General features: G+C 48.4%; 2 non-coding genes and 3 pseudogenes across 2 annotated transcripts; all 5 read right to left on the bottom strand.

Annotated features, from left to right (window-relative positions):
• Positions 1-84: 84 nt before the first annotated feature.
• On the bottom strand, positions 85-204 carry LOC141269469 (5S ribosomal RNA; annotated as a pseudogene).
• A 12,573-nt stretch (positions 205-12,777) lies between these two features.
• Positions 12,778-12,897, bottom strand: LOC141268908 (5S ribosomal RNA; annotated as a pseudogene).
• A 621-nt stretch (positions 12,898-13,518) lies between these two features.
• Positions 13,519-13,637, bottom strand: LOC141266922 (5S ribosomal RNA). Its single transcript, XR_012320941.1, has one exon. It is a non-coding gene; the product is annotated as a 5S ribosomal RNA (ribosomal RNA).
• Positions 13,638-14,578: 941 nt separating this feature from the next.
• Positions 14,579-14,698, bottom strand: LOC141269973 (5S ribosomal RNA; annotated as a pseudogene).
• Positions 14,699-15,330: 632 nt separating this feature from the next.
• LOC141267038 (5S ribosomal RNA) lies at positions 15,331-15,449 on the bottom strand. The gene has a single exon (XR_012321057.1). It is a non-coding gene; the product is annotated as a 5S ribosomal RNA (ribosomal RNA).
• Between the last annotated feature and the right edge of the window lie 1,969 nt (positions 15,450-17,418).

Below are 17,418 nucleotides of genomic sequence, written 5' to 3'. Positions count from 1 at the left end.
ATCTAAGTTACTTAAGGTCGGTGTCCGGCAAGGCGCCGTTCCATGCTAGCCGAGCTGGGCAGTAGGGCAAAACGTCATCAAAATGGTCTACAGCACCCGGTGTTCCCAGGAGGTATCACATCCAAGTACTGTTCGAGCCCAGCTCTGCTTTGCTTCTGAGATCAAACGAGATCAGGCGCATCCAAGGTGGTATGGCCAGTAGATGGTGCTCGAACCATCGCCCGGCCAGCCTTTCTCAGGATCGCTTGGTGGCGAGCAATCTGGCCGAGACGGGGCGGGCTCCGAAGGGTCCATGCAAAGGCTGTGCCATCCCTACAGGTGTGGTTTGTTTAGCAGTGATTCCCCCGCCGCATCAGGTGTCTTCAAAAATGTCTCGGCCCAGGATATCCTGCAGGCTAAACCCTTCATCGTGGTAATGTGACAGAAAGAGCAAGCTGGACCCGTAACTTTGGGGCGGAGCGAGACGTCCAGGGGTGAATGAAGGAAGAGGGTGAGATGGTTGCCAGTGACTTTGAGCTGCTCTTCAGCGGGGAGGGTCATGTTGCCTGCAAAGGTCTTCTGCTTGGGGTTACCGGTGGTTGCCTCCAGCCACGCGGGAGACGCTGGTCCTGGTGAAAATGAGCCTAGTATTAAAAGTAAAGAAGCAACAATGCTGGAGGCCCACGGTGATCAGAAGTAGAGATGAGCGTTGTTCTACTCGAACTGTTCGCCCATCTCAAATTCGAGCTGTTTTGGGCGGTGTTCGAGCCGTTCGGCGAACATGAACAATTTGAGAAAAATTCGGCTGTTCGAGGTTATGTTCGATAACTGTACGTGCACCAAAATCATAACTGGATTTTTTCTCAGTAATGATGAAAATTAATGTTAATACGCAGTTTGAGTGTACAGCGGGGTGGGGGGAGGGGCAGGGGATGGATCTCTGCAGGAACAATGAAGATCTCCATTTTTTTTTCTCTTTCCCGCATTTACAGTGGGGAGGTGCAATCTGTCAGCCTATCAGCAGCGCACACATGGAGCGAAGTGCTTTTTTTCACACAAGCAAGGGCATGTGTCATTGGCAGTGTATGTCACATGTCCTTGCCCTATAAGTCCAAGCCATTTTCCCCGTCGCCACCATTTTCTCACTGCTGCAGCTGCGTGTTAGACGGCACCGCTGTTGCTGTGTGCGCTATACCTTGTTAATTTCAAGCCAATTTTCGCACAAATATACAGATAGCTTGGGAGTAGGGAATAGTTGTGATTGCAGTCCTTTTAAGGACTAGGTTACAGCATTTCCTACGACTTTTATCAGGCAGGTCTGTGCTCTTAAATAGATAGGTTGTGGGAGTAAAGACTAATTGTAATTGGAGTCCTTTTCAGGACTAGGTTACATCAGTTCCTATCAGTTTTTGCCAGGCAGGTCTGTGCCAGTGCTGTGCAAGTTTTTTTCACAGCATTTGGCTGAATCTAGCAAAGCTAATCCTTTTTGGCCTATTGCAGAGTGTGTTAGTCAGTGGAGTAGCCTATCTGTGTTGCAAGATATACCACCTGTGTATAGAATACCAATTTTTTTACTGCACATAGTGAAGTAAAATCTTTTGGGCATAGCATCATTCTATTAGTCCATCTATACTGACCTCCATCAGGTTGCAAACTGAATCTAATTTTTTTCTGCATCTAGCTCTGAAAAAATATTGGGCTTCTAGCTTTGTGTGGGTCTTGTTCTATTAATCCATCTATACTGACCTCCATCAGGTTGCAAACTGAATATAATTTTTTTCTGCATCTAGCTCTGAAAAAATATTGGGCTTCTAGCTGTGTGTGGGTCTTGTTCTATTAATCCATCTATACTGACCTCCATCAGGTTGCAAATTGAATATTATTTTTTTCTGCATCTAGCTCTGAAAAAATATTTGGCCTTCTAGCAGTGTGTGAGACTTGTTCTATTAGTCCACCTATACTGACCTCCATCAGGTTGCAAACTGAATATATTTTTTTCTGCATCTACATCTGAATAAATATTGGGCTTCTAGCTGTGTGTGGGACTTGTTGTATTAGTCCATCTATACTGACCTCCATCAGGTTGCAAACTGAATATAATTTTTTTCTGCATCTAGCTCTGAAAAAATATTGGGCTTCTAGCTGTGTGTGGGTCTTGTTCTATTAATCCATCTATACTGACCTCCATCTGGTTGCAAACTGAATATAATTTTTTTCTGCATCTAGATCTGAAAAAATATTGGGCTTCTAGCTGTGTGTGGGTCTTGTTCTATTAATCCATCTATACTGACCTCCATCAGGTTGCAAACTGAATATAATTTTTTTCTGCATCTTGCTCTGAAAAAATATTGGGATTCTAGCTGTGTGTGGGTCTTGTTCTATTAATCCATCTATACTGACCTCCATCAGGTTGCAAACTGAATATAATTTTTTTCTGCATCTAGCTCTGAAAAAATATTGGGCTTCTAGCTGTGTGTGGGTCTTGTTCTATTAATCCATCTATACTGACCTCCATCAGGTTGCAAACTGAATATAATTTTTTTCTGCATCTAGCTCTGAAAAAATATTGGGCTTCTAGCTGTGTGTGGGTCTTGTTCTATTAATCCATCTATACTGACCTCCATCAGGTTGCAAACTGAATATAATTTTTTTCTGCATCTAGCTCTGAAAAAATATTGGGCCTTCTAGCAGTGTGTGGGACTTGTTCTGTTAGTCCACCTATACTGACCTCCATCAGGTTGCAAACTGAATATATTTTTTTCTGCATCTACCTCTGAAAAAATATTGGGCTTCTAGCTGTGTGTGGGACTTGTTGTATTAGTCCATCTATACTGACCTCCATCAGGTTGCAAACTGAATATAATTTTTTTCTGCATCTAGCTCTGAAAAAATATTGGGCTTCTAGCTGTGTGTGGGTCTTGTTCTATTAGTCCACCTATACTGACCTCCATCAGGTTGCAAACTGAATATATTTTTTTCTGCATCTACCTCTGAAAAAATATTGGGCTTCTAGCTGTGTGTGGGACTTGTTGTATTAGTCCATCTATACTGACCTCCATCAGGTTGCAAACTGAATATAATTTTTTTCTGCATCTAGCTCTGAAAAAATATTGGGCTTCTAGCTGTGTGTGGGTCTTGTTCTATTAATCCATCTATACTGACCTCCATCAGGTTGCAAACTGAATATAATTTTTTTCTGCATCTAGCTCTGAAAAAATATTGGGCTTCTAGCTGTGTGTGGGTCTTGTTCTATTAATCCATCTATACTGACCTCCATCAGGTTGCAAACTGAATATAATTTTTTTCTGCATCTAGCTCTGAAAAAATATTTGGCCTTTTAGCAGTGTGTGGGACTTGTTCTATTAGTCCACCTATACTGACCTCCATCAGGTTGCAAACTGAATATATTTTTTTCTGCATCTACCTCTGAAAAAATATTGGGCTTCTAGCTGTGTGTGGGACTTGTTGTATTAGTCCATCTATACTGACCTCCATCAGGTTGCAAATTGAATATAATTTTTTTCTGCATCTAACCCAGCCAATAGTTTTGGCCTAATACCACAGTTTGGCCACTCAGCTCTGCTCGGTTACCATCCATTGTTTTTTTGTGCAAACAACTCCAGAGTTGTGAATTAGTTAACCACCAAAATGAGTGGAAAAAGGCCTGCTGCTGGTGGAAAGAGGAATAGGCGTGTTGGGAAGGGGAAAAAAGGTTGTGTCCGTGGGGTAGGTGTTAAAGCAACAGTAACATCTGCAGAAGAAATACCATCTTCCAGCCAAACTAAAATGTCTACTTCTTTTAGCGGACAATGTGATAAGATCCCTTTCTTACGGCCACGCCAATCGCTACAAATTCCAGATGAGACACAAAAACAGCAGGTGCTTCAACGGATATCAAGTGCTCCTTTAAGTGGGCTCTCCTCCACATCAACTTCAACATCACAAATACTCCAGTCCTCAAAGGTGTCACGCAAATCGCACTTGCTTCCTCACAGCTCCCAAATCTCCAGCTGCCCGTCTGAGTATGAGGTAGAACAGATGATTGAGTCTGCAGAGCTGTTTACTCATACTATAGCCTGGGAATCAGAGGTCGACTCCAGCGCTTCTGTGAATCCAGACGAGGAAATTATCTGCACTGATGCCCAGAATCTTTATGAGTCGGATCCAGGACCAGACGCAGAAGGTTCTGACCATAATGTAGTCCCTCATTCCCAAACTGTAACTCCTGTTGGTGGAGACAATGAGGAAGACGATGATAAGACTCAAATACCTGATTGGAGCGACAACTTTAGTTTTTTGTCAGGGCAGGAACAGGTTGGCTCTGAGGACGACGGGTGTGATAACACACAGGGTGATGATGATGAGGTTGGAGATCCCACTTACTGTCAACCCACAGTCAGCCAAGAGATGAGGTCAGCAGAGGAGGTGGAGGAAGATGCTAGTGACGACGAGGTCAGGTTGCGCCTTTCTGGACAGAGACGTAGTACTGGAAGCACGTCAACAACTGCATCCTCAAACACAACTCTGCCTCTCACCACAAGTCGTGGTGGCTCTTCAGGTCGCATGGGTGCTAAGCCTTGCATAGCCTGGGCATTTTTTCAGATCAATAAAGATGACCCAACTCGTGTTATCTGTAACATTTGTCAGCAAAAGCTAAGTAGAGGCCAAAAAACACAGAGTTTGAGTACTTCATGCATGAACCGGCACATGGACATGAAGCATAAGTTGCAGTGGGAAGCTCAGTGTGCTACAATGCGGCCTAGCCGGCCGGGCCAACCACTGTCTGCCATATCTTGTGCATCCGCGGCCTCTTCATCCTCTGTGACTGGGGAGACAGCAGTCACACCTGTTTTGGGGCGCAGACCTGCCACCTCTTTACCCGCAACAGCCAGCGTGATTGGCAGGTCATCATTTTCTTTGGAGGTGGTAACACCAGCTGGTGTTGAGCGCTGTCCGACATCGATAGCACCACCTTTGGATCAAGGCAACCTAACATGTCCGCCTGCATCTTCCTCACAGACCGGCAGTTTGCCGGGGACACCCTTATCAACCCCGTCTAAGCACAATAGCCAGCCCTCGGTCCCTCAGATGTGGACAAGTAAAAGACCATTTCCTCCTAGCCATGAGAAAGCTAAGAGGTTGAATTTCACCATCTGCAAGCTCTTGGCTACAGAAATGCTGCCTTTCCGCCTGGCGGACACAGAGGATTTTCGAGACCTTATGTCCGTCGCAGTGCCCCAGTACCAGATGCCCAGTCGGCACTACTTCTCAAAGAAAGGTGTGCCTGCGCTCCACCAGCATGTCGCACACAACATCACCGCTTCTTTGAGAAACTCTGTGTGTGACAGGGTGCATTTCACCACAGACACTTGGACGAGTAGGCATGGACAGGGGCGTTACATGTCGCTGACTGGGCACTGGGTAACTATGGTGACAGCAGGACAAGGTGCTGCTGTCCAAGTCTTGCCGTCCCCACGAGTTGTGCGTCAATCCTCTTTATGTCAAAGTTCCTCCACTGCTTCTGCCTCCTCAACCTCCTCTCGGTCTTCCACCTGCACCCAAAGCCTGTCTGGTCATGCCACAAGCTTTCTAACTGCGCAGAAGGGATCCTGCACACCTCCTTACTATGCTGGCAGTAGGGCTCAACGTCATCAGGCGGTTTTTACATTGAAATGTCTGGGAAATGTGAGTCACACAGCTGAGGAGTTGTGGTCAGCTCTGGAGAACCAATTTCATGAATGGTTGTCTCCACTGGACCTGAAACCAGGGAAGGCCGTGTGCGACAATGCTGCAAACCTGGGTGCGGCCCTTCGCCGGGGCAATGTCACACACGTGCCTTGTATGGCTCACGTGTTGAACCTGGTTGTCCAGCAATTTTTAGCCCACTATCCCAGACTAGATGGCCTTCTGCAGAGGGCACGGTCGCTGTGTGCTCACTTCCGCCGTTCGCATCCCGCAGCTCAGCGACTTACATCTCTACAGAAGTCGTTGGGCCTGCCACTTCACCGGCTAAAATGCGATGTGCCTACCCGGTGGAATTCAACTCTGCACATGTTGCAGCGACTGTGGCAGCACCGACAAGCCCTGGTGCAATACGTTCTGACGTATAGCCTGGGCCAACGAGATTCAGAGGTGGGGCAAATCACGCTGGAGGAGTGGTCTCAGATCAGGGACCTATGCACCCTTCTGCACAGTTTTGAAATGGCGACGAAGATGTTTAGTGCTGACGATGCCATTATCAGCATGACTATTCCGGTGATTTACATGCTGGAGCACATGTTAAACAGAATTCGGAGTCAGGTGGTGGCACAAGAGGAGGTGGAGGAAGTAGAGGAGGAGGAGTTGTATGCGGAAGGGCTAACATCTGCAAGGTCCAGACGGTCGGCAGCACCAAGGCGGCAGGCATGTGAGGGTGGGGGAGATGGTTTTACCAGGGCGCATGGTAGCAGCCAAACTAGTGAGGAAGGTGCAGGAGCCCAGGAAGAAGTGGAGGACGAACTGATGGAAGACTCATCAGATGAGGGAGACCTTGATCACATTTCTGTTGTGCGAGGTTGGGGGGAGAGGACAGAGGAAGGAAGCATGATTGTTACCTCGCCACCAACACAACAGGGACTTGGTGCTCCTGGATGCGCAACACACATGAGTGCCTTCTTGCTGCACTACCTGCAACATGACCCTCGAATTGTGAGAATTAGAAATAATCCTGACTACTGGGTTGCCACACTGTTAGATCCCCGGTACAAAAGTAAATTTGCAGAAATTATTCCTGCCATAGAAAGGGATGCACGCATGCAGGAGTATCAGCAGAGACTGTTGCAGAATCTTACATGTGCTTTTCCACAAAATACCAGTGGTGCACGTAGTGAATCTCACAGTTCCAACTTGCCAACCGTGGGACCGTCAAGTGTTCAGCACTCAAACCGTAACAGAACCACAGTATCTGCTGGTAACATCAATTTTGCGGAATCATTTCACCACTTTTTTAGCCCATCCTTTGCAAGGCCACAGGAGACAAGAAGTCTGACACATAGTCAACGCCTAGAGACGATGGTACAGGAGTATCTCCAAGTAAACATTGAAGCCACGACTGTGTCACTGGACCCTTGCTCTTTTTGGGCTTCCAATCTGGATAAATGGCCGGAGCTAGCCACTTACGCCTTGGAGATCTTGTCATGCCCCGCAGCCAGCGTTCTGTCTGAACGTGTGTTCAGCGCTGCTGGTGGTGTGCTGACAGATAAGCGCACGCGGCTCTCCACTGATAATGTAGACAGACTCACGTTCATAAAGATGAACAAATCATGGATCCGAAACGACTTTTCTACCCCTGTGTCATCCTGGGGAGAGTAAAAGCTTGATGATTGGTTAAAATCACCCTACCAACCGTTTTAAGCTTTCAAATTACTAATCATGTTTATCTGTATCTTGACTGGAAAATAATTTGGGCTTTGTAGCAGTGTGCAGCACTGATCCTATTAGGCCATCTATACTAAAGCTTCACCAGATTTAAAATTAAAAATAATTTTTAGCTGCATCTAGCCCGGAAAAGAATTTTGGGGCTCCGAGATGCGCAAGACACATAAGTGCCTTCTTGCTGCACTACCTGCAGCATGACCGTCATATTGTCAGAATTCGAAGTAATCATGACTACTGGGTTGCCACACTCTTAGATCCCCCAAACTTTTCGATCAACCTTTTCATTTTAATAAAGACCAAAAAAATGGTCATTTTTGAAATTATAAGCATTAGCAGGTTGTTAGAAACTGAAATCAAACAGTTTTCAACTCAAAACTTTATTCTAGGTGATGTTACATTTTCACATAGGACCCCTTGTTCGAAAGGAGCTTCTGAACTCTCTCGTCCATTGAATTTGTCAGGTTTTGGATGGTTTCTGCTTCAATTGTTTTGCATGAGGACAGAATACCTTCCCAGAGCTGTTGCTTAGATGTGAACTGCCTCCCGCCATCATAGACACTCCTTTTAATGATGCTCCAAAGGTTCTGAATGGGGTAGAGGTCAGGGGAGCATGGGGGTCACACCATAAGTTTGTCCCCTTTTATGCCCATATCAGCCAGAGATGCAGATGTTTTATGTGCAGCATGAGATGGTGCATTATCATGCAGAAAAATGATCTTGCTGTGAAATACACGGTTCTTCTTCTTGAACCATGGCAGGAAGTGCTGTTTGAGAAAATCCACATACATTATGGAGTTCATCTTTAGCGCCTTCAGGGATCCTAAAGGGGCCGACAATCTCTCTCCCCATGATTCCAGCCCAAAACATTACTCCACCTCCTCCTTGTTGGCGCTGTAGCCGTGTTTGCGTGGGGTGTCCATCAACCAGCCATCCTCCACTCCATCCATCTGGACCATCGAGCGCTGCACGGCACTCATCCGTGAACAAAACTGTTTTGAAATCAGTCTTCATGTAATGTTTGGCCCACTGGAGCCGTTTCTGCTTGTGTGAAGTGGATAGAGGAGGTCGACAGGATGGCGTATGCACAGCTGCAAACCTCTGAAGGACCCTGCATCTTGTTGTTCGGGGGACGTTGGAGGCACAAGCAGCTTCAAAAACTTGTCTGCTGCTATGACAAGGCTTTTTGGCCGCTGCTCTTTCAACCTGACGTAATTGCCTGTAGGAAAGAGTCCTCAATTTGCCCTTATCAGCACGCACACGTGTGTACTGTGAATCAGCTACATACTTCTTGATTGCCAAGACACTTCATCCTGATCATCGCACAATGTTGATTGTAGTCATGCCTTGACCTAAACACTCCACAATTTGTTGCTTCTCAGCAGCCGACACATCCTTTTTCTTTCCCATTTTGGCAGAAAATGTAGGCTGCTTAATAATGTGAGAGAGCCTTCTTAAGTAGTCTTGCCTTTCATTGGACACACCTGCCAAACTAATTAGCACAGGTGTCTGCAATTGCTTACAGTGATATAAAGAGCCCTGACACACATCACCATCAATGAGTTTAACTGACAAACAAACAAATTCTTCCCTTATCACTCCTAAACACTTTTTGCATAATAATTTGGAACGCAGTGTACATGTGCTTTTCCACAAAACACCAGCGGTTCACGTAGTGAATCTTACAGTTCTAACTTTCCAACCGTGGTCTGTATGGAGTTATTCAATAAAGGGCCCAAAATTAAGATAACATAGATGGGAGAGGTCTCTATGAATAGGAATTCCTAAGTATTTGATACCCTGTGAGGGACAGGCAAAGGGAAAGTTGGACTGGATGGAATCCTATATGGATTTGGGGAGGGAGACATCGAGGGCCTCAGACTTCGCTACATTGATTTTAAAATTTGACCATGTAACAAAGTGATCTATTTCAGCCATAACAGCATGGATGGATATATGTGATTGAGTGATATATACTAGGACATCATCAGCAAATAGAGAGCACTTGTACTCGGTGCCTCCCACCTCAATCCACCTAATATTGGGGTTATGGCGAATTGATGAGAGCAGGTGCTCCGTCACTAGGATGTATAAGAGAGGGGACAGAGGACATCCCTGCCTTGTCCCATTGGTGATTGTGAAAGGTGATGAAAATGTTCTGACGCACTCCCTGGGCCTTGGGACACCCGGAGCCGGACCCTTTTTGGTGGATGCTGGTGGTTGTAGTCTTCGTGGCGGCGACCCGGTTCCGTGGCTCAGGGCGGTCAAACCAGTGGCGGAACTATTTATGTGGTTTTGATGTTTAAATATCCGACTACGCCACCCGTGGATTGCGGTCAGAGTGAACCGCTGCTACAGGGCAGACCGCTGAGGCTGGTGTTGTGGGTGCAGCAGAGCGTAGCATAACTCCCCACGGGAGGAGTATAGCCTCAGGGCAGTGTATGCGGAGGATGGGGGTGATGGTGCAGGGCAGCAGAAGTAACGACACGGAGTCAGTGATGCAGTCCAGGGCCTTTACTCACAGTTCTTATTATCCAGACCACGTCTGCAGGTAACGGCTGCCCACGTCGTACTGTGCTCACCAGGTGAGGGGCTCAGACAACTCCTAGATAACTTTGGAGCACTTCACAGGACCCCCTTTGTGTGTCCTTTGTCTGGCCTTTCTTACCAACACTTCTGTCCGGCTGCCTCGGGCCTCCTCTTGGTAAACTTGGCGCCAGTTTCCCTGACCCTATGTGGTGCCTTCCTAGCGGGTGTAGGGAGGGGCTGCGCCACATAAAATGTCAGAGCCTCCGGTTTCTAGCTGAGGGTCGTTTCCTGCCTCCACTAGTTCGGGGACCGGTCTCCCCCTTTGGCTTGACCCCTCCACGCAGGTGGATTCGGGCGTGCGGTGGCGACTCGCCCGTCCGCACCCCTGGGATCCCTTCATTCCTCGTTCCTGGAGCCTTCTCCGCTCCTCTTCCTTCCTTCTCCCTCTTCCAGGCCTGGGCCTCTGTTACTAGGCCCGCCTCCGGAGCAGAGCTCATGCAGAGCCCCTGCTCCCTGCCACTTCTGCTCAGACTTCTCTGCACTGAACTAAGATGGTGCCCACCTTTTATACTCCCTTCTCAATGCACCCAGGAACTGCTTCCTCCCTGCTCCTGCACTACAGGGTTCCCCTTCCTCAGTGTTCCCTCCCCCCACTCCAGCCAGGGACAGGGACTGTCGTGCCCATCTCAGGGGCATATTGGTCGCCCTGCCCCACGGCAATGTGGTGTAATGCATGCAGGTGTCGGGTCCTGATCCACACTCCATCCTTACCTGAGAGTGAGATATCACACCTCTGGGTGAGGTGCAATACGTCTGTAGCAACCGAGCCCTCAGGGTGCTACAGTTCCATTTATTTTCAGCCTAGGTGACGTATTGCGATACAGGGCCATGATTTTGGCTATAAAAGGGTCCCCTAGACCCCTACCCCAAGCATTTTAAGAGAATCATATATGGCGTGCCAGGAGACTCTATGGAATGCTTTCTCAGCATCCAACGAGAGTATCTAATTACAAATTTTTAACTGCATCTAGCCCAGGAAATACTTTGTGCCTAGTAGCAGTGTCTGCTAGTCAGCGGATTATCCCGGCTGTTAAGCAAGCTACACCACCTGTAGTTTAGACACTTACTTTTTTCAAAGGAAATGATTCGGGACCATGGGATACTTAGTGAAGAGCATCAGGAGGCACCCCAAGGCATAGGGGCTGGGACTGGCATTAGGATGCCTTGCGGTGGACAGCCGAGCTCGATCCTTATAAAAGCTTTTTAACTGCAGCAGCTTTAGTGGACGCTACTGGAGCTGGAATTACGCGGCTGCTGGCATGAGACTTGCCCTCCAATAGATCCTTGTAAATGGATTTAAAGTGTATTCATTCAAATTAGAGAGACAATTTAAATTAAAAAGCTTAGAGCTGCCTCCACCACAGGGGGGCTCGCTCGACCCACCAGCGGACAGGCACCAGTATTGGGAGAGGGGGGCTGGCCGTCAGGGTTCACCGCGGCTCTGGCACAAACCCGGCGACACGGAGGTGGCACGGGCAGGAGCGGACTGGCTGTCTCGGCTTCTCACTTTTTGGATTTTAGAAGGGCATGACATGCCTATATCTGTGTCTCCCCCTCCTTTTACTCCTCCACCTCTTTTCTTTTCGCATGACTATATGTACTTGTCACTTTTCCATGTGTTAGTTATGTCTTCTGAGCAGTTTGTCAGCTTTTGGACACCTTTGAAGGTGTTTTCTATGTGTTTCTATGTGTTTTTGTTTGCCTGCTATTGGTTTTAATGGTGTTCGAAGGTGTTTGACAAACCGAACCGAACTCGAACACTACGGGGGTGGCTCAACACTAGTCTCCCATCCAAGTACTAACCAGGCCCAATGCCGCTTAGCTTCCAAGATCAGATGAGATTGGGCGTGTTCAGGGTGGTGTGGCCGTAGGCAGAGACAAGCCTCTCACTTGCTGCTTTTCTACTTTGACGTCTGGCTGCCGGCTGCCCTTTCCAGTGCTCAGCAAGACCAGGTCCTTTTGTGCTTTCCCTTCTCTTCAATTTTTTTGCTGGCTTCCTTAAAAGGTCTTGTAGACACAACGCCCCACTCAGAGCCGCTGAGCTCACTAATCGGCTGCAGCGCTGTCGACGGAACGTCAGCTTCACGGCCAATGCCACACGCCGGGAGCAGAGGCGAGACTCACCGGTAGACCCGGGTAGGGTGAGTAGAGTGCGGTTAGTTGCTTTCTAATAGCCTGCAGCCGGTGATTAACTTTTAATGAAAGGGAACAATCCCTTTGACTGTCTGCAGCGCGCCACACCTAGGAAGCTCACTCTCACACACAAGCCAGCATGCACACGTGCTCGCACGTGACAACACCCCCTATCTGCCCCTACAACCTCTCCGTCACCATGCGTCAGACTCTCCTGCCTGTTTTATGATTTCAGGGCTCTAGCAGGAATCACCCCCCCCTCCCCAATTTCTTCCTTGCCCTGAGGTTAGCTCTTTGTCAGCCGTCTGGCTTGGTTACACAAGCTTCTTTGCAGAGATACATGTTACTTCTGCTGGCCCTCGCTAGGCGGCCGGCATCCAAAACCTTCCCTGGGCACCTGCTGAAAGCCTGGCCCCTTCACGGCCCCGGGTGCTTTTAACGCCATCATTTCCACACGGCGAGCTGCGGAGTCAATAAGCACTCCTAGCCGTGACAAGGAGCTCGGTGTCAGGCCTGCGTGAAGGCGTTGGGGTAGCGTACTTAGCTGCCAACTGGCTCAGAGTCCTTGGGGCTTCCATCATCTAAGTTACTTAAGGTGGGTGTCCGGCAAAGCGCCGTTCCATGCTAGCCGAGCTGGGCAGTAGGGCAAAACGTTATCAAAATGGTCTACAGCACCCGGTGTTCCCAGGAGGTCTCCCATCCAAGTACTGTCTGAGCCCAGCCCTGCTTTGCTTCCGAGACCAGACAAGATCAGGCGTATCCAAGGTGGTATGGCCAGTAGACGCTGCTCGATCCATCGCCCGGCCAGCCTTTCTCAGGATCGCTTGGTGGCGAGCAATCTGGCCGTGACAGGGCGGGCCCCGAAGGGTCCATGCAAAGGCTGTGCTATCCCTACAGGTGTGGTTTGTTTAGCAGTGATTCACCCGCCGCATCAGGTGTCTTCAAAAATGGCTCGGCGCAGGGTCTCCTGCAGGCTAAACCCTTCATCACGGTAATGTGACAGAAAGAGAAAGCTGGACCCATAAATTGGGGGAGTAGCGAGACGTCCAGGGGTGAATGAAGGAAGAGGGTGAGATGGTTGCCAGTGACTTTGAGCTGCTCTTCAGGGGGGAGGGTCGTGTTGCCTGCAAAGGTCTTCTGCTTGGGGTTACCGGTGGTTGCCTCCAGCCACGCGGGAGACGCTGGTCCTGGTGAAAAGGAGCCTAGTATTAAAAGTAAAGAAGCAACAATGCTGGAGGCCCACGGTGATCAGAAGGATGCTGGTATTTTGCAGAGATGAAATAGCGCAAGAGAGAAAGCAAATGAAAAAAAGAAAAGAGAATGAATGTGTTCACTTGTGAAAGGGAATGGAAAAAAGGCATAGAAGAGAGTGCCCCCTACTGGTGGAAGGAAGGAAAAAGCAAAAGCCTACAGCACCTGGTATTCCCAGGTGGTCTCCCATCCAAGTAATAACCAGGCCCAACACTGCTTAGCTTCCAAGATCAGATGAGATCAGGCATGTTCAGGGTGGTGTGGCCGTAGGCAGAAACAAGCCTCTCACTTGCTGCTTTTCTACTTTGAAGTCTGGCTGCCGGATGCCCTTTCCAGTGTTCAGCAAGACCAGGTCCTTTTGTGCTTTCCCTTCTCTTCAATTTTTTTGCTGGCTTCCTTAAAAGGTCTTGTAGACACAACGCCCCACTCAGAGCCGCTGAGCTCACTAATCGGCTGCAGCGCTGTCGACGGAACGTCAGCTTCACGGCCAATGCCACACGCCGGGAGCAGAGGCGAGACTCACCGGTAGACCCGGGTAGGGTGAGTAGAGTGCGGTTAGTTGCTTTCTAATAGCCTGCAGCCGGTGATTAACTTTTAATGAAAGGGAACAATCCCTTTGACTGTCTGCAGCGAGCCACACCTAGGAAGCTCACTCTCACACACAAGCCAGCATGCACAAGTGCTCGCACGTGACAACACCCACTATCTGCCCCTACAACCTCTCCGTCACCATGCGTCAGACTCTCCTGCCTGTTTTATGATTTCAGGGCTCTAGCAGGAATCACCCCCCCCTCCCCAATTCCTTCCGCACCTTCCTTGCCTTCCTTGCACTGAGGTTAGCTCTTTGTCAGCCGTGTGGCTTGGTTACACAAGCTTCTTTGCAGAGAAACATGTTACTTCTGCTGGCCCTTGCTAGGCGGCCGGCATCCAAAACCTTCCCTGGGCACCTGCTGAAAGCCTGGCCCCTTCACGGCCCCGGGTGCTTTTAACGCCATCATTTCCACACGGCGAGCTGCGGAGTCAATAAGCACTCCTAGCCGTGGCAAGGAGCTCGGTGTCAGGCCTGCGTGTATGCGGCGGGGTAGCGTACTTAGCTGCCAACTGGCTCAGAGGCCTTGGGGCTTCCATCATCTAAGTTACTTAAGGTCGGTGTCCGGCAAGGGGCCGTTCCATGCTAGCCGAGCTGGGCAGTAGGGCAAAACGTCATCAAAATGGTCTACAGCACCGGGTGTTCCCAGGAGTTCTCCCATCCAGGTACTGTCTGAGCCCAGCCCTGCTTTGCTTCCAAGATCAGACAAGATCAGGCGTATCCAAGGTGGTATGGCCAGTAGACGCTGCTCGATCCATCGCCCGGCCAGCCTTTCTCAGGATCACTTGGTGGCGAGCAATCTGGCCGTGACGGGGCGGGCTCTGAAGGGTCCATGCAAAGGCTGTGCCGTCCCTACAGGTGTGGTTTGTTTAGCAGTGATTCACCCGCCGCATCAGGTGTCTTCAAAAATGTCTCGGCGCAGGTTCTCCTGCAGGCTAAACCCTTCATCACGGTAATGTGACAAAAAGAGCAAGCTGGACCCGTAACTTGGGGGCGGACCGAGACGTCCAGGGGTGAATGAAGGAAGAGGGTGAGATGGTTGCCAGTGACTTTGAGCTGCTCTTCAGGGGGGAGGGTCGTGTTGCCTGTAAAGGTCTTCTGCTTGGGGTTACCGGTGGTTGCCTCCAGCCACGCGGGAGACGCTGGTCCTGGTGAAAAGGAGCCTAGTATTAAAAGTAAAGAAGCAACAATGCTGGAGGCCCACGGTGATCAGAAGGATGCTGGTATTTTGCAGAGATGAAATAGCGCAAGAGAGAAAGCAATTAAAAAAAGAAAAGAGAATGAATGTGTGCACTTGTGAAAGGGAATGGAAAAAAGGCATAGAAGAGAATACCCCCTGCTGGTGGAAGGAAAGAAAAAGCAAAAGAAAAAGCAAAAGCCTACAGCACCTGGTATTCCCAGGAAATCTCAAATCCAAGTACTAACCAGGCCCAACCCTGCTTAGCTTCCAAGATCTGATGAGATCAGGCATGTTCAGGGTGGTGTGGCCGTAGGCAGAGACAAGCCTCTCACTTGCTGCTTTTCTACTTTGACGTCTGGCTGCCGGCTGCCCTTTCCAGTATTCAGCAAGACCAGGTCCTTTTGTGCTTTCCCTTCTCTTCAATTTTTTTGCTGGCTTCCTTAAAAGGTCTTGTAGACACAACGCCCCACTCAGAGCCGCTGAGCTCACTGATCAGCTGCAGCGCTGTCGACGGAACGTCAGATTCACGGCCAATGCCACAGGCCGGAAGCAGAGGCGAGACTCACCGGTAGACCCGGGTAGGGTGAGTAGAGCGCGGTTAGTTGCTTTCTAATCGCCTGCAGCCGGGGATTAACTTTTAATGAAAGGGAACAATCCCTTTGACTGTCTGCAGCGCGCCACACCTAGGAAGCGCACTCTCACACACAAGCCAGCATGCACACGTGCTCGCACGTGACAACACCCCCTATCTGCCCCTACAACCTCTCCGTCACCATGCGTCAGACTCTCCTGCCTGTTTTATGATTTCAGGGCCCTAGCAGGAATCACCCCCCCCCCCTCCCCAATTCCTTCCTTGCCTTCATAGAATCATAGAATCATAGAATAATAGAATGGTAGAGTTGGAAGGGACCTCCTGGGTCATCTGGTCCAACCCCCTGCTCAAAGCAGGATTCACTAGATCATCTCAGACAGATGTCTGTCCAGCCTCTGTTTGAAGACGCCCATTGAAGGGGAACTCACCACCTCTCGTGGCAGCCTGTTCCACTCATTAATCACCCTAACTGTCAAAAAGTTTTTTCTAATATCTAATCTGTCTCTCCTCCCATTTAGTTTCATCCCATTGCTTCTAGTCTTTCCTTGTGCAAATGAGAATAAAGATGATCCTTCTACAATGTGACAGCCCTTGACATATTTGTAGACAGCTATTAAGTCTCCTCTCAGTCTTCTTTTTTTGCAAGCTAAACATTCCCAAATCCTGCAACCGTTCCTAATAGGACATGGTTGGCAGACCAGTCACCATTCTGGTCGCTCTTCTCTGAACTTGCTCCAGTTTGTCTATGTCTTTTTTAAAATGTGGTGTCCAAAACTGTACACAGTATTCCAGATGAGGTCTGACCAAAGAGGAGTAAAGACCGATAATGACTTCACGTGATCTAGACTGTATGCTTCTGTTAATACATCCCAGAATTGTATTTGCCTTTTTTCCTGCTGCATCACACTGTTGACTCATGTTCAGTCTATGATCTATTAGTATACCTAAGTCTTTTTCACATGTACTGTTGCTTAGCTCTATTCCTCCCATTCTGTATATGCTTTTTTCATTTTTATTGCCCAGATGTAGTACTTTGCATTTTTCCCTGTTAAAAACCATTCTGTTGGTTGCTGCCCACTGCTCCAGTTTATTTAGGTCTTTTTGAATCCTCTCTCTCTCTTCTCTAGTATTAGCTATCCCTCCTAGCTTTGTGTCATCAGCAAATTTAATCAGTTTACCCTCAATTCCTTCAGCTAAATCATTGATAAAGATGTTGAACAATACAGGTCCCAGGACGGAGCCCTGTGGTACCCCACTTGAGAATTTCATCCAGCTGGATGTGAAGCCATTTACAACCACCCTTTGAGTCCGATCACTAAGCCAGTTATGAATCCACCTAACAGTTGTCTGGTCCATTGCATACTTGGTCATTTTTTCAATAAGGATGGTGTGAGATACTTTGTCAAATGCTTTGCTGAAGTCAAGATATACTATATCTACAGCATTTCCCTGATCCACCCAGTCAGTGATTCTGTCATAGAAGGAAATTAAGTTAGTCTGACATGACTTGTTAGTTACAAACCCATGCTGACTCTGGTTAATCACTTCATTCTTATCCATGTACTTACATACATGTTGTTTAATAATTTGTTCAAAGATCTTTCCTGGTATAGAAGTCAGACTCACCGGCCTATAGTTCCCTGGGTCCACCTTCTTCCCCTTTTTGAAGATAGGAACAACATTTGCTCTTCT

The sequence above is a fragment of the Phyllobates terribilis genome, unplaced genomic scaffold (genome assembly GCF_046119375.1).
Source record: "Phyllobates terribilis strain yellow unplaced genomic scaffold, ASM4611937v1 Scaffold_4__5_contigs__length_816908805, whole genome shotgun sequence".
Taxonomy (NCBI): domain Eukaryota; kingdom Metazoa; phylum Chordata; class Amphibia; order Anura; family Dendrobatidae; genus Phyllobates; species Phyllobates terribilis.
This window is presented reverse-complemented; position numbering and strand designations above follow the sequence as displayed.